Raw genomic sequence first — 18,314 nt, forward strand, 5'->3', positions numbered from 1 at the left:
TATCTACACGAATCGGATTGGATCCATGTGAGTACGTCATGGAGTCTGACCACAGGATTGTTCTTTGCACCGGGATGGTGAGTTCACGTTGGATTAACGTGGCGAGTTGCGCTCCTGCTAGGGCTGCGCAGAGCTCTAGACGCGGGATAGATTGTTGCTTGCGGGGGGCTATTCTTGAGCGAGCCAGGATGAAGGCAGTATGTATTTCTCCTCCCTCCTCTCGGGCCCGCAAGTAGGCCACCGAACCGTAGGCTACTTCGGAGGCGTCGCTGAAGACGTGCAGGTCCATCTGACACGTCTCCGGCCTCACTGTGGGTGGGAAGTAGCTGCGGCGTATGTTGACACCTGGGAGCAAGCTGAGTTCTGTCTCCCACTCTCTCCATGTGGAGGCAAGGTGTTTGGGTATGGGATCGTCCCAGCCCTGGTCCTTGTCCCATAGCGCTCGCACAATCATCTTTGCCCTGGTGGTGTAAGGTAGAATACATCCCAACGGGTCATATTGTCTGGCGAGTGTTCTGTATACACTCCGTCTTGTGGTCGGTAGTGAAGTCGACCTTCCCTGCTCCTTGGTCAGGGGTGTGTGTTTATAATGTAGCGAGTCTGTTTTGAAGCGCCAGACTAGTCCTAATGTCATTTCTTGGGCTTCTCCTGGGATGGTCGCCATCCAGGTCTCGCTGCTTGCTGCCTTGTCCTCTGGGGAGAGGCTGCGCAATACTTGAGGGTCGCTGCTGGCCCACTGCCGGAGATCAAAGCCGCCTTTGATCAGGGAGGCGCGGAGCTTGAGTAGGAGGGCCTCGGCTTCTTCTGGCGTCGAGACGCTTTGCAGACAGTTGTCCACGTAGAAACTATTTTCTACACTTTGTCGGACCTCTTCATCAGCTGCTGGGTCTTCTGCGACGTGTTTTTGCAGTGCGAACGTAGCACAGCATGGGCTGCATGTGGTTCCGAAAGGGAGGACTTCCCATTGATAGATGGATGGTTGCTCATCCCCGATCCTCTCTCTCCATAAGAACCGCAGCAGGGGCTTGTCCTCTTCCACTAGTCGCACCTGCAGGAACATCCCTTTGATGTCGCCGCTGATGGCCACCTTGTTCTGGCGGAAACGTAGCAACACGCCCAGTAGAGAGGGGCCGAGTGTTGGGCCGGGCAAGAGCTCTTTATTCAGATTTTGTGATCCGATCTGGTAGCTGCAGTTAAACACAATACGATCCTTGCCGTTGTGGTGGACTTTGTGGTGCGGCACGTACCATGATTCGGTCGTCTGATCGGCCTCTTTAATGTCAATTTTCTTTATGTGTCCCGCTGTGATTAGCTTGTCAATCTCAGCGCGGTACACAGTAGCTTGAGCGGGGTCTCTGGCTAGGCGCCGCTCTGTGTTCGATAGATACCGCTCCGTTGCTTCTTTTGGGGCGTGGAAGGTAGGCATACCCTCTCGCCTCAGGAGTGGAGTTGCGTATCTCATCACTCCGTTGACTTTGACTCTCTTTGTCCCCTGCTCGAGGAGGGCTATAGCATAAATGTCTTCCTTGGAACGAATGTGTTTCTTTTCGTTCTTAAAGGGCATTGTCTCTAGTGTCCACAGCCTCTCGACGTGCTGTAGGAGGGTGGTGTCTTCTTCTGTCACTCTGGAGTGGAGGCAGCGAGTGGCTGCTGTTCGGTTGGGAGACCTAGAGAGGGGGCCTTGTAGTGTCCATCCTAGGCGGGTCTCGACTGCTGCTGGACAGCCTCTGGGCCCAGTGTGGACCCGGTCCATCGGGACGATGAGGTGTGCATGGTCGGATCCTATCAGCAGGGTCGGGGTGGCACCGTCTATGAGCGGTATAGGTAGTTGACGCAGGTGCACGTATTTGTCCATCAGCTTGGCGATGGGGTAGGTGTACTGCGACAGGCCTATGTCTTGGCTGGTGAAAGCGTTAGTGATCCTATACCGTCTCTCTGGCTGCCCGCTTGCTGCGATAGTGAAGGAGACGTTCTCACCCTTGATCGTCTTCAGGTCTCTTCTTATAGTCCGAATCGTCATCGTTTCTTCGCTCCCCCGCAGCCCCAGCTGGGCCGCAGCGGACGCGAGGAGAAGGGTCTTCTCTGACCCGTCATCAAGGACGGCGTAGGTGTCCATGACCTTGTCCTCGTAACTCAGTGTTACGCGGACCACCTTCAAGAGCACCCGGGCGTGCCCGCTGCTGGCGGGGTCAATGTACATAACACTTGCCTTTGTGCTGCTTGAGGGTGCAGGCTTTCTTCTGTTACTGTCATGTAAAACGTCCAAGTGGGCTCCGTCACACCGACTACACCTCTTCTTTAAGCGGCACTCGGCTGCCATGTGACTGCGCGCACATCGGTAACAGCGGCGGTTGGACTTTATCCATTGACTCACCTCGTCGGCGGTCATCTTCTTGAACGTGTCACAGTGTGACAGCCAGTGTTCCTTTTCGCAGTACGGGCATACAATCTTCCACTTCTCTTTCATCGAGGGGGTACTGTGGTTCTTGTTGCGCAGGACTGATTCGGCTTGGTGCATGACGGTCACCAGCCTGCGGCCATCGTTTGATCTCCTAGGTCCCTCTATGGAGCTTGGCGCGCTCCGCACGAACGTATCCAATCGTAGGCTGCTGACTTCTCTCTCCAGGAAGTCGGCTAGGTCTAGGAGGGATGGCTCGGGACCGTTAGGATCACGGTGGTCCCTTTGCCGCCTGAAGCGCTCTTGTCGGGCGGGCGGAAGCTTCTCTAATATTCTCTCAACATTAGAGTTCGCGTACAGTTCGTGCATACCCTTTTCCTTTTGTGCCCCCAGCATCCCTACCAGGGATTGTACCTTGATAGAGAGGTCATCTAATGAGCGATTGTCTGTGGCTGGGGGTAGACGGTCAATATTCCTTATCTCTTGTATTACGTAGTCCCATATGCGTCCATAACGTTGGTCGAGGGCTACTAGAGCCGCGGTGTATGGGGTAATAGAGTTGGAATATGCCAGCGCTATATTGTGCGCTCTGGGCACCTTCAGGTGCTTGAGTAGGATAGCATACTTGTACGGTTCATCTGGTACATCGGACATCATTGTCTCTAAGCACATTCGTAGCTCTGTGTACTGTGCTCTGTTCTCGTGTGTGAAGTCCGGGAACGTCGGTGTGCCAAGGTACGATGCCATGGATGGCTGGCACATCGGTGAGCGTTGGGGGAGAGGCCTCCTAGGCGAGTCTCCTCTTACGTGTCGTGGTGGGCTGGTACCTGTCGGGTACCAAGGCCCGTGTACCCAGGTGCTGTTCCTCGGGGCTGGTCGTGCGGCAAGCTCACCCGTGAATTGAGTCGGGGGTCTGTAGCGCAGAGCCGCGGGGGTAAAGTCTGGGCTGTACTGGACCTCCTGGTCCTGTGGAGTACGATGCTGCTTGTTACAAAGGGTCAGATTAAACCGAATATATATATTTACTGATTGATATATATTGCATAATATTTGTATATCGTTTGATATCCCTTGTGTATTCTTGGTACATATACACGGAATATCCCTTTAACCTAGTACAGACCATAATATTCGTTCTCCTATTGGAAGCGATCCCCTAGGCGCCAGCGGCCATACCCCCAGAGTCGAGTTCAAAGCCACCGTCAAGGCTTGTCTCAACATGCCCGGTTCTGCCCAAGACTACGAGACAGAAATAAGGTTGGCACTAGATTATTCACTGTGCGTATAAATACGGCGCAGGTGGATACAGCAGTAGTCTTCTTAGTAACAAGTTGAAGCCTTCACCACGATACAACGTGCTGTGAAGTGGGCCCGTTTGCCCCAAAATAGAGTCTTGTCTTATCCTAATACGTTTGTTCAACGTATCGTTCGCTCCTTACTAGTAAAGCCTTCATCACGAGTCAACGACCAAGTGAAGTGAGCAACCGTGCATCTAAATAGAGCACTTATAGCCGCGTGCGAATAGGATAGTAAAGTGTCAGAGCTTAGTGGAATAACGTCAAGTTCAACCTAGTTAATGTGAAGTACCGCGCACCGGAGAATCTACACCGGTGAATGCAGAGCCCCTTTCCGGCTGGATTATTATTATTATTGCTTTGGACCAGGCTGTTGGAGCGGAGAAGAATCGTCTACACCCCACTACTGTGTGGGATTTACCCGTGACGTGAGGAACATCACTCGAGCCCGTCTCTTGGAGAGGCTGGCCGGCTTTCACCTGTGCTGCACGCATACTTGGATTACAGCTGCTGCTTTTTGTCTGCTGATCCAGGGAGTAATATACCGCCTCCCATAGCAGGAGCTTATTGAGTCCCCGTGGATCCAGACTTTGCATTCGAACATTTCCTCCCCCTGCTGGCTTACAACCGGTGGGAACCCCCTACCAGTATCTCCCACTGCCTCCCCAGAGTACCATAGATATAATTCCTAATATTCAGGTTGTATTATTATCTCCTGCGTAATATGAGAATGGACATTCGTTATTGATTTGCCTACGCACATTCCTTTGCCTTATAAGCGCATTCAAAGTAAAGTATATTATGTACTATTGCTGCTAATAAATATTCTTAACCCAGATTTGTGTGGAAACCATGTCATTGTGGAGGTGTTCTCATCATATACCTGTGTACTGTATGGCCAGTAGTAATGTACATAAGACGGTAGTGGTTTAATGATACCATACTTATTAATACAGTCAGGGAATTGTACCCCTCAGTTACACTGCTGTTGGGCTTGACTTTCCTCCTCTCCCTCTTCTTCTTCCTCTGCCAGGTCGTCTAGATCCTGTAATCGTCTATTTAGTCTCTCAGCGGCGTAGGCCGGTTCTTCCCTGTTGCTGGGTCTCGCATGGACCGGTCGGGGAGGGGGTTCGGAGAGGTGTATAGGCTCTTTCGGTTGGCCGGGCTCAGGGTCGCTTGATCGGGTAGGGGAGGGTGCCCTAGACCCTTGTCTTGACGAGGCCCTGGAGCTCCGTGCGGAGGGAGGGGGGGTTGCCCTGGCAATCAGTTGCTCCATTATCCGCGCTTGTAATCAGTCGCGCTCGGCTTCGCACTTGATGTGAGCGAGGTTGCGCTCTGCTTCGCGCTGGGCTTGGGCTGCTTTGCGCTGTGCATTGGCGGCTCCGCGCTGTGCATCGGCAGCGGCGCGCTGGGCTTCGGCGCGGTCTCTTTCCATATTCTCTTCCGTCTGGAGGCGTCTAGTCTCTAGGCGTATGCGGTCGTCGTCACTCCTTTGCTGCGCCTGGAAGCGCTCTCGCTCGATCGCAGAGTGTTTGCGTTCACTAAGGGCTTGCGCTTGGAGTTGCGCGTGGAAGCGTTCTCTTTGGTCTGCAGATTGTTCGCGCTCACTTACTTGTTGAGCCTGCAGGCGGTCTCTTTCCATGGTAGAGTGTTCGCGCTCACTTTGGTGTTGCGCGCGGAGGCGCTCTTGTTCCATGGAAGAATGTTCGCGCTCGCTAAGCGTCTGTGCTTGGAGTCGATCGCGTTCAGTGGAGGCTGCCAGGGTGGCGATAAAGGCCTGCGCCAGCATCTTGTCCGCCTCGCTGGGGGAAGACACTGATGGAGGTGATCGGCTTCTGGCAGTGCTCGTTGGAGATCCGTTCTCCTGTCGCGCTCCGAGGAGGTCCATCTCCTGGGTGCGCGTCTCTTCTGGTGGTGGGTCGGGCTCCGTCCCTGGAGGGCTTTCTTTATCCTGGAGCTCTCCGGGGACTGCCTCGTCGACGTTGGCGGGGGGTGAAGTCATGTCAGGTCCCTCCTGGTCCCCCCCGTGAGCTTGGTCAGTTACGTTAGAACCCACTAGGGTCTCTACTGGCAGGGTCGCCTGTTCGGTAGGGTTTGACATACTTTTACTATTCCCTTTTTCCGCGTTTAACGTCTGTATAAAGCTAGGTAGTAGACTGGCAGCATAGTCCTCTAGGTAACGAGGTGGCTGCCGTCTGCACTCCGGGCGATCTAGCTTAGGAGAACCGTTTGTGGAGTGTTCATCATTGGCCATGTTAATATTAATATTATATTAATATTACGCTAATTACCCTCCGGCTCGAAGGACCAATTGTAACTGAGGGGTACAATTCCCTGACTGTATTGAATAAGTATGGTATATGAGATGAACACATCCACAATAACACGGCTTCACAACAAATACTTGTTTAGAAGAATATTTATTAGCAGCACGAAGATTATCTTACATTACTTTACTTATCAAGATTGAGAGTTGCGCTTGTAAGGCGAAGAATGTGCATGAATAGGTCAAGAGCGTAAGTCCATGAGCATATTACGCAGGAGATAATTAATACCACCTGTATCATAAGAATTATATATATGGTACACTAGTAGGGCAGCTGGAGATACTAATAGGGTCCCTCCGGTTGTAGGCCAGCAGGGGAGAGGATTTGTCGGTAGCGAAAGTCTGGGTCAACGAGGAATAAGGAGACTCCAGGTACAGGAGACAGTGCAATAATCTCTTGATCCGCAGACGAACAACAGCTATTCTCCGGTATGCAGTGCCGCATGGAGGAAAGCTAGCCAGCCTCAGGCGTCCTAGAGGCGGGCTCGACGTTGCTCCTCACAGGGTAAATCCCACACAATTGTGGGTGTAGACGATTCTCCGCTCCATCAGCTACAGGACCAAAGCAAATATAATCCAGCCGAAAAGGGCTCTGTAGTCGCCGGTGTAGGTTATCCAGTGTACATATCCACACGGTTCTCGTCTAGGGCTCCTCGGATGACGGCACCAGATTAAGCCGCCCAGCCTGGATAAGCACACTAGCTCGGTACGAGGAAGCGTTGGTAATGCTGGTCACTGTAGAACGGTAGCCGCACGATACACTATACATAATAGACTATTACTTAATAATAGAATAGGTCGAACTCGACGATACAGCGTTAAACTCTGACACTTCAGCTATCAATTCGCACGCGGTCTCAAGGCTCTATTTCGGGGCAAACGGGCCCACTTCACAGCACGTTGTATCGTGGTGTGAGGCTTCAACTTATTGGTTAACATACTGCTGTATTCACCTGCGCCGTATTTATACGTTAGGTGAACAATCTAGTACCAGCCTTATTTCTGTCTCGTATTCTTGCGCAGAGCCGGTCATGTCCAGGCATGTCTTGGCGGTGACTTTGAACTAGACATTGGGGGTATGGCCGTGGCGCCTAGGGGATCGCTGTCCAATAGGAGAACGAAATATTATGGTCTGTACTAGGTAAAGGGATATTCCGTGTATATGTACAAAGAATATACAAGGGATATCAGACGATATACAAATACTATACAATATATCTCAAGTAATAAATATATATATTCGGTTTAATCTGATCCTTCGTAACAGTATCGGTAAAAAAGCCAATATCGAGCATCCCTATTAAATTGTAACGAAAAAAGGGAGAATATAAATTATGATTTATTTTTGCATCTGTCCCGGTGAATAACACCATGTTACAATTGTGAGCAAGCCGAGCTCGCTCACTGAGCTCATTCAGCACCTTCTTGAGATCAAGTGTAAAAACAAATCTAAGCAAATTAATAATGGGAAGATGATTAAACAGAAGGATTTTTAGATACAGTAATAAATGATAATCGATTTTAATTATAAATTCATATTTGACCTTGAACTTGACCTTGACATTATTATGGCCAAATTATACATCTGTGGATAGGGAAAAGGCTCCTATTTCCAATGGCATGGTTTAATCTGGATTTAGTCATTTCCTTGTGGTTTTACGATAAAAGAGATATAATTAGCATTTTTCCGATCAATTCTTATTTTCGGTAAGTCGTATAAAACATCCATAAAAATGAAAATATACACTTTGACTACTGTTTTGATAGGGTTATGGTATTTACTCTTGGCTACAAAAAAAATTATAAAAAAAACATGTGGGCCCTCATGAGGACGATTCGCGACGTGCCACTTTGCCGACCTCTAGCGGCTTGGGTGTGCATTTCATTTATTTAATTTTATCCACTTTTTCTCCTTATTCGTAATTCGTAATTCCAATTCTCCCCTCCCCTGTCTTGAACGTTGTTAGACTATGCCTCCCACTGGTCGGCTGTAGTGAGGATAGAAGCCTTGCATCACGTGTCCCTCCGGTACACGAGGAGGCAGCCTGTCGCATCTTTTCACAAGACAGCTCGAACTCTCGTGGCTCACACTGCCCCCGATACTTCCTGTTTCTGCTGTACAGCAGTGGCGTCGTTAGCCCTGGGCTTCCGGGGCTTTTGCCCCGGTTGTTTTTCTCCTAGCCCTGGATCTAAAAAAAAGAAGAAAAAAAAATTGTGTCTTGAAAGGCGCATTATAAATCAAATGCATTATTATTATCATCCAGGAGGGAAAAGACACTTTGGATAGTTGGGACTGCATCTCTGCCTGTCCTGGCCAGGAAACACTTTGCAACTGTGATCTCCTCTGACAGTAGTTGGATATTGTAATGTGTGGGGAGGGGTTGCAGCAATTCCACTGAGCGAAACTGGTCTGAGGCTGGATAACATGCCTGTATGCCTCTCATACGTTGTTCTCCAACTCATGAGAACCTGCTCTCAAGCTCTTGCAGCATTTTGTCGAGGACTGGATAGAACAGACTCTGTCTCAGCTGATCTCCATGAGGTCTGAGCTTATGCCACAAGATGACTCAACTACTCCTCCATCTTTTTCTGCTTCCTCCTTTGGCTGGTAGTATGTTCCTCAATCCCAAGGCCATTACATATGGCCTTTGTCCTGTCATACATGTCCACTGCCATCTCTGAGGTGCAATAACCTTTGAGTGTGTCCTGCACTGTGCTTTTAAATAGTACAGATAGGTATTGAAGATGTGCACTTTAACGCAGCAGCACCTGGAGCCATCCATACCCATGTCCAGTGTCCACTGACAAAGACATGCTCATGATTCTGTGATAAACTAAGCTTTAGTCGAACCCTGGTTAATTTCCTCGGATAGTCCGGTTGGTTTGGGGTGGTGTGAAAGCTCATTCACTCTTGCAAGTGAACCCTGCTGCGGTTCATTTGAGATGTGAATGCAAAGCGGACCAAAGGCAGGAAAAGACCCCAAAATCTAACCTTTTTTTCATGAGAAGACTGAAACATTATGTATATAATTTTTTCGGTTGCTTAAGCACGATTTTGAAAACAGGGCCCGGTGTTTCAAAACACTACACACAATTAGCACAACCACCCACACAATTATCAGAACACCTCAGATCCTTTGCTAAATTAAACACAAACTATACACTAATTTATAAAAACTACATTTTGTTACCATATGAAACACACGTTTCATATGACTTAATTCTGTTTGAACCAGTTACACACTGCTGTGCTTAACCTAAAACACATTTAGCAATTTTACTTCTTAGTGAATAGAGTACTGTAAGTGAAGTACACAGAGAATGTGCAAATATACAATAAATTCACCAAACACTACACAAGACCAATGCTGTAGACTGATGCAAATATAATTTATGTATCTCCATATACCCAAATCAATGATGTAGACTGATGAAAAAAATGCTCTATACCAAAATCAATGATGCAGACTGATGAAAATATAAATGTTCTCTCCATATAACCAAATCAGTCAACATTTCAACATGGAGAATCACAACAAAACATGTCCCAGTTTTCATGCTACTATGTGCATAACACAGTAAGCTCAGCAAATATCAGACAAACATAAAATACTGTATCCAGTACAGGTTAAAATTACAGTAAAACAAAAACAAAAATAGAAAACATTTAAATAGAGTACAGAAAATACTAGACATTATCTCTTTGCCTAGCTGGATCTGGCAAGAGATTATTTTGTTGTGATTCTCCATGTTGACATGTTGACTGATTTGGGTATATGGAGAGAACATTTATATTTTCATCAGTCTGCATCATTGGTCGTCTTGTGTAGTGTTTGGTGAATGTATTGTATATTTTCACGTTCTCTGTGTACAGTACTTCACTCTCCTTCCATTTTGGTTGAAGGCAGGTGAACTCAACTGCTGCATTTTTATAGTGCTTACACCTGATTGGTGTATCTACAATTAAGCAATGGTGTGTTTGTGCATCTGATTGCTGTGTTTAACCAATTGGCTCATATGTGTGGTAATTTGACATTCCGTGTCTAATGTAATGCAAGTGTGTTTAGTGTTTTGCAAATCTACATAGGCTGTGCATAATGTTTGTTTGTTTATTTGCTTATGATTCTTAACTCTGTTTTTATTTTGTTATTGGTGTATATGTGTGTATGTATGTATATATATATATATGTATGTATGTATGTATGTATGTATGTATGTATGTATGTATGTATGTATGTATGTATGTATGTATGTATGTATGTATGTATGCATGTATGTATGCAGGGCCGCCTGGGAGAAATACGAGGCCCTGTGCGAGATTTAAACGCGAGCACCCCCCCCCCCCCCCCCCCCCCCCCCAAAAGGTAAAAAAAAAAAAATATATATATATATATGATTATATTTTTTTTTCTTTTTTTTTTCATACAGTCAACATATTCTTAAATAATAGCGCTGCCCGAGGCTGGGCATGATACAGTCAACATATAGCAAGAGAGAGAGCGAGAGAGAGCTCCCGTTCTACAGTCAATATACAGTGTTATCGCTGCACAGACTCGGCAATGCCCCTGACCCTCCACCAGAGCAAGGCCAGAGAGAGAGAGATAGAGAGAGAGCATGTCTGTTTGTGTGTGTGTGTGTTAGAGAGAGAGTATGTATATGTGTGTTAGAAAGAGAGAGAAATATATAGAGAGAGCATGTCATTTTGTGTGTTAGAGAGAGATATAGAGCATGTATGTGTGTTAGAAAGAGAGAGAGAGCATGTCTGTGTGTGTATGTGTTAGAGAGAGAGCATGTATGAGAGAGATAAGCAAAGATGAGCCCCTAAAGGATATTCAACTTTTAATGGAAGAACAAAACAGAATGAAAAGATAACTTCACAAAGGCAACATGAATATACATAGATCCAAAAGGACAAAGATCAACACTTAAATCCAAAGAGAAGAGGGTCTATACCAGAGAAAACAAAGTAGCAAGGAGCCAATGGCCGACATCAGCTAAATAGGCTAACTGCAAATAGAGTAGCCAGGTACTGACACCAGGCCACACACAGCTTTGGCTAACGCTACCCAAGCTACACAAACGACCAAGACAATTCACACACAGCACATGTCGTATCTCCAAATGTTGTGAAGTAACATATGTTTTGCCTGGAAAAAAACATCGTTATTAACAAAACATTCGGGAGGGGAAGGAAGGAAGAGTGGGGTAATGTCCAATGGACATCTTACCTGCACCAAGGAACGCAAGGCGAAAGGCCGCAACACAGGTCTCCACGTTGACGAAAGGCCTCTCGCTGGCGGGACAAAAAGAAGCTATGGCCGGTGCCTTGTCATGGTGCATCTTCTGTCAAAGATGATGTCGTAGTCAGAGTGCCAGGGCCTGCTATTCTCACGGCTAATGTCAATGGTCGTAGCACAAGCTAACAGCTAACTCTAGGCTAACTGATAGCATCAAGCTAACGTTCCCAGCCGAGCGAAAACGAGCAGCTAACGTCGTAGCTAAACAGCTAACTGGCTAACAGTTAGCTCAACCCGGCTATCGCTAACCACTAGCTAACGCAGAAGCAAGCTATGCGGCTACCACTGAAAAACTGTACAACGTGAGAAAAGCAATACAGGCCAACACTTCAGACAGCCGCTGTGTTTTCCTCTTCTCATCCGAAGAGGGGAGGGAAAAAGAAGGCAATACACGTCCCACTACAGAGTGGTGTTTACCATAACGGTGCCGGCAGCAAGTCCCTCGCGGACTATAGCCGACTTGAGCATGGAGATATTCTCATAATGAAACACCAAGCTCACCTCCCTCGCACCAGGTGCTGACACCAGGCCACACACCGTTAGCTACTACAACAGCTAGCCAGCCCGTTTGGCTCCCGAGAGAGAGAGAGAGATATATCCACGGCGGGAATAGAATAGAGTGCATTAAAAACTCACCAAACGTCCAAGAGGATGGAGACAACCGCGTGGAGTTGACGAAGTTCATCTGCCGAATGACCGTCCTCTTCATCTTGGCATAACAATGCTGCACACGCTCTCTCTAGGTTAGCTAACGCTAGTTAGCCTTTAGCTAAGCTAGCTACTAGCCGACATCATCTTGGCTATCCCGACTGAACCACACGTTAGCACTCAATATTATAACGTAGCTAAAGCTAACTAGCTGTCCCTGCCTTTAGCCGGGATGGCTAGCCTGACTGAACTGTCTAACATGCAACAACTTTCATCTTCAGTCCATCTGCCGAATGACCGTCCTCTTCGTTTTGGCTGGCATAACTAAGCATAACCTCCAAAGCTGCATGCGTGAAATAGTCAAACGCAGCTGACGCACGCCGGCGTACACATGATGTAACCCCTCCCTTCTTGAAACCAATAGTATGTCTGCTGCAGAGCCCCAGAGCTCCAATAGAGAATAGTGCAGAGCCTCTTGGACCATATCAATGTTTTATCTGGCTAAATAAAGGTTAAATAAATAAATAAGAAACTGATGATTTGGTCCTGTTAACTTTGAATTTTCTATGGGGACTGCCCAGATCCCTCTCATGGACCTGGACCTCACTTTAAAAAACTCGAATCTAGTCCCCCTCCACCCCCCCGGGCTGAAGCCCCCAATGTTTTCTAACCCTAAAAACGCCCCTGCTGTACAGGCGTCACCCAACCGACCTGTAGGAGTCGCTGTCCACAACGTCCAATCCCCACCCACCGGCATGCCCACCCTCTAACACTGCCAATTGTGTTAGTATGACGGCCGGCCAAGCCGGAAGCAACGCCGAGAGCTGGGCTCGATACCAGTATCTCCTGCGTTAGTGGCGAGCGCCTTGCCCACTGCGCCACCCAGCCGCCTGGTGTGCATTTCTTTTAATACAATATATAGATAGAATTAAAGCCCTATTTGTTGCCTGTCAATTGCCCTTCCAGGTGACAAAATCCGTTAAGCGGTTCTCGAGTTACATGCCGATATGTGAGGCGTGCGCCAAAGTACACATTACCACCCCCGACCTCCGGGGGCTCTAGCTCTGTCAATCATTTGGCGATCTCGAAAGATTTTGGACAGGGTTGTAGCCAATGAGTGTGGCTTTCCAATGATACCCCATGATTTGATCATTGGGGATGTAATATGGTCTCTATTGATCGATTTATGATAAAGAAAAGCAGGGGGACCTATGGGCTTAACAGGTTAAAGCAATCAATAACGTATAGGCTGAGCAATAGAGAGCACAAAGTGCACTGAGAGTCGGTCACAAAGAACTTCCTAGGTGTGAGATACGTCCTATGAATATAATTAAAATGTATTTGCTGATGATTAGGGTTTCGGGAGGCTAATGTAACATTTGTCCAAATATCATCCCAGTCAAACTCAGAGTCTAATTCTGGGATGTCCCCTCGCCAGACTGTATCCAATGGTAACTTTTTATATGTGGATGTGTCAGAATCATTGGTGAAAAATCGATAGACCAACAGAAGAAGCTGTATATTTGCTTCATCGATTTCACGAAGGCCTTCGACAGAGTTGAACATACAACATTGATGAGAACAATGGAAGAATTCAAAATACCAGTTTCTGACCGAAGAATAATTGCCAACTTATACTGGAGGCAGAAGGCTAATGTTAGAATAGGAAAGGAGAAATCAAGAGACTTCCCGGTGGAGAAGGGTGTAAGACAAGGATGCATCTTGTCCCCTGTACTCTTTAATATGTACAGTGAATCACTGATGAAAAAAGGTCTGAGAGGAGGGAAAGGAGTAAAACTTGGCGAAGAGAACATCACCAATATAAGATACGCGGATGACACTGCTATAGTCTGTAACTGTCAAGAAGATCTACAGGACATGATGAATAAGCTGAATGTCGAATGCAAAAACTATGGAATGTCACTAAACACAAAGAAAACTAAAGTAATGATCATTGAAAAAACACCAGGAACTGTTTGTAAAATACAGGTGGATGGAGAAAAACTTGAACAAGTGAAGGAGTACATGTACCTTGGAAGCTGGATCAGTGAAGGTGGAAGAGCTAACATGGACATTAAGAGAAGAACCGGAATTGCAAAGGGCGCATTCTGGAACCATAAAGAATTATTGAGAAGAAACATAAGTTGGAAAACGAAGACCAGGATTTTGGAAACGTATGTTATGTCAGTCTTTTCATACGGAGCAGAAGCATGGACGCTGAATGAAGAGGCAAAGAGGATGATAGACTCTTTTGAAATGTGGACACTGAGGAAGATGCTGAAGATAACATGGAAGGATAAGATCAAGAATGAGGAGGTACTGAGAAGAGCGGATATGCAAGGAGGACAGCTGCTGGAGAGGTTGAAAAAGAGAAAGATGGAGTTGTGCGGGCATGTTCTGAGAGGATCCAGCGGGGAGATGTTCAAGAAGGTGGTGATGGGGAAGGTGGATGGAAAGAGAGGAAGTGGAAGACCAAGAAGAGGCTGGGTAGACGATGTCTGTGATTGGAGTGGAGTGAGAGGCGGAGTCACGGAGTTGGAGAGAAGAAGTGGGGACAGAATGGGTTGGAGAGTGATAGGCAACATTCGGAACGAAGAAGCCACCTAATGATGATGATGTGATTAGCCCTCTGGGGTCGAAGCTCCCATGAGCGGGAGAACAAAATAGACGAAAATGTGTGAAAATGTGTGAAAACGGCCTCATCTCGGCGGAGAGGATTTTTCATAAATGCTGAAAATGTTGCGCTATTCAGAATTAGGTAAATTAAATTAGATATTAGCCATTTCTAGTGCTTTGAAATGTTCTCCATCTGTTTCCTTATTTGCTAAATGTAATACGACTTGTAAATGGGTTAATTATTGTTAATTTGTCCGGCTGTATAATTCCCCTTGCCATCTAAAGAACTACAGTCGTAGGGGGGGGGCTGAGTACTTTCACTCTCGAGTGTCGGGGACAGACGTGCAGACATAACAGCTACATGTACCGAATCCATTTCAAGACAATGGATCCAGTAGGCTACTTTGTTGGCAGTGTGAAAATATGCAGAGAAAGCTTAACTCATTGGGTGCCGATAATGAGTATACTCGTGTTTCGCCGCCCAATGCTTGGGCGCCAATAACGAGTATCGTTTTTGGATCCTTTGATATTTTTCCTTTGATCCCCATTCTAAACACTCGGGCACATCTGCCTACGTTGGAATTGCAATGACGATCAAATCTCGCCAGGTGGCAGTATCGCATACCTTATGAACATGCATGGGCCATCTTAGTACCAGCCCCCAAACAACTAGGTACTCGTTGTGAGCAGCAGAGAGCAGGACACGTTCGACAATCGCGATCGCCTAGAGCGAAGTATTTGGATATTATGAAAAAGACAACATGGATTATATGGATGATGATTATGGACGATAAGGTGCGTTTCCACCAGACTATGTTGGACTAAGCACTACTAGTCAAACGTAAAACAACTATAATCAAACCGACCGATGAGGAAACCTATTCTGCTCCGTCTATAGTCTGGCCTGAGCAGATGAAGAAGACAGATGAGGGCTACCTAACGTTATATGTATTGATCCTGTTCTGATTCAAGACACTTTTGGACTCGAAGTTAGAAATGGAGTACCTCTAAACCAAAGGTAACGTCTATTTTACGTGTACTTTACCGAATCTCCATCATAAAACATGTGCTTATATGATCGCAGCGTCGGATAAACGACTCCCCCCCCCCCGGCTTTGTGAAGAAACAAGGTCATGTGTTTACCTTTGACCTGCCAATAATATAGGTTTCAAGTAAGCAGCCGCGAGATTTGTGCATACGCTGCACAAAACACACTTTATCTCACATCTAGAAAACCAGCCTGGATTATTTTGAAACAGGGCAATGTTTATCTTGGGATTGTGAACAAACGAGGGTATGTAGAAACTAACAGTTTTTTTACATGTTGGAATATAAATAGTGTTTGTCAAATGAGCCATACTATTTCCTATATAGCTATAATATAGAATATACAATAGCTCCGCAAAGATCGTGAAATATCGTGAAAATGTAAAAAAAAAGCTGGCGCCAGGCAGTACAGAGCATGGCGTTCAATGAGTTAATATATAGAAACGTGTATATCTCCGTAGCATAAAGACAGTGTGCATCAGGCGCAAAAATTACCATACCTCCGCATATGAAGCTCTGATTGACTCGTGCTTGGTTTTAAATAGTTCAGGAGACTCATTATGACAAACGCCTCATTATGATCATGTCTATAAAAACAATCTCTTAGGTCCTGAAACGCTTGCATGCCGTTTTTATCATTTGAATAATATTTCAAATTGCATGTGTCCGGATTGCAGAATTCAGTACTGTATCTACAAAACATTATGCTTTAATCATCTTCTATTTATTAATTTGCTTAGATCTTGTGTACACATGATCTCAAGAAGGTGCTGAACGAGCTCAATGGCAGTTCTTCATGTCTGGTCATTTTTAGCATGGTGTTATTTCACTGTCAAAGATGCAAAGAAAAATCATAATTTATATTCTCCTTTGTTTCATCACAAAGCATAGTAACAGACACAATATTTCTGACACTGGGAATACATTCCTTGAGATCCATAGATGTCCCTAGATACCAAGAACATGCAAATGGAACTTGTAGAAGTGGAGCAATCTTCCATTTACTTAGGTATGTATTTTTAGGCAGATTTTCTGAAAATAGGGCTGGGGCTTAGCAGGTTAAAAACTAGAAATTAGTGGTCAATAACCATTGTAGCAGGGATGCTGGGCTACCCCTCGCTCGCTAAAAAGTGAGCTACTGATATCGGTATCGGAAATTAAGAGTTGGACAATATCGGTATATTGGTATCGGTAAAAAAGTCAATATCAAGCATCCCTACTTACCAGGCCTCACCAGGTTAGCTCTGTGGGCTACATCACATTCTGCAGGATTAGGGAGGACATCTTTGCCCAATATTCCTTGCAGTAACTTACTTTACTTAGGCCCATCGCTCTCAATGGAGCATAGGCCATCTATGATTATTCTCCATCCAACACGGCGTTGGGCTATCCTTTCTGCCCCCAGCTGGTTCCTTGTCTCTTGAGCTCCGCCTCAGTGTCCCGCCTCCAGGTGTTCTTAGGCCGCCCTCTCTTCCGCTTCCCCTGGGGATTCCAAGTCAGGGCCTGGTGTGTAGTACTGGTTGCCGGTTTCCTCAAAGTGTGGCCTATCCATCCCCACTTTCGTCTCAGGATCTGCTTCCTTGCAGTAAGCCGGGTTTGAAGTCTGAAGGACGGTTCCCCTCGGTGCCCTCAGGGATTCAAACAATTCTTATATTGAAGCGTCTCTCCAGAGACAGCAGCTCGCTGATTCTGGCATGCATCTTGGTCATCTCTGCCTGCTTGTCGGTTAAGGCCCTCTGTAACGTGTGTAGCTGTAGGCTCTGCCTCTTGGCTTCCTTTGTGAGAGAGACGATCTCCTCATCGTTAGCCAAGGTTCTTGTTTGAAGTGTTTTACTTCTTCCATCACCGGCTTAACTAGGCATGGTTTATTTTTAACAAACCACTCCTGCGCGTGATGTAATGCTTAAGCATTTATCGCTTTTTGCTACTGGGCAGTCCAGTAGAGAGAGAGAGAGAGAGAGAGGAAGAGCGGGAGACAGAGTGGGGGGAAGACATTCGGCAAATGACGCCAGGTCCGGGAATCGAACCAGGCCGGCCGTGCCGCGACGCAGCGCGTTACATGGTTCGCCACTTGGGCACCCCATGGCTCCTAATGTTAGCTCAGCCCCTGCCGTGCTAGGTGCGCTACAACCCGAACAGCAGACCGCCTGCTCCCCATTTCCGCAAAAAAAAGTATATAAGGTGATTAACCTGGCAATGTTCTTAATAAAAAACTAAAATATATTCCAAAGTATACGAGAGCAGCTATGAAACACGTCCTGGCTCCGCTCCCCAGAGACGTCAATAACGTATAGGCTGAGAAATAGAGAAGTCAATAACTTATAGGCTGAGCAATAGAGAGGTTCTGCAAATAAATAATCGGCACCCCAATCAATCAATCAAATTTATTTATATATAGCACATTTAGACATGACCCCAGGCACACTTAGAGGGTTTCATTAAACAATGTAATCAAAGAATTACCGAGAAATAGAGACACACTGTATATGTGTTTAATTAATCAAGATGAATAGGTCACCCCAACATCAGGCATACTTACAAGCCACCAACACAAAATATTAGTCTCTTGCCACCTCTCCATAGAAGCCATAATTGCTTCAGTAACATTGCTTCATCTTTCCTCCAAAAATTACTGAAAAAAGGGCTTGCATTTCTCAGTCAATATGTGTGATCTTAATAATTGATTA

This window comes from Notolepis coatsorum (genome assembly GCF_963971535.1).
Source record: "Notolepis coatsorum genome assembly, chromosome: 11".
NCBI lineage: Eukaryota > Metazoa > Chordata > Actinopteri > Aulopiformes > Paralepididae > Notolepis > Notolepis coatsorum.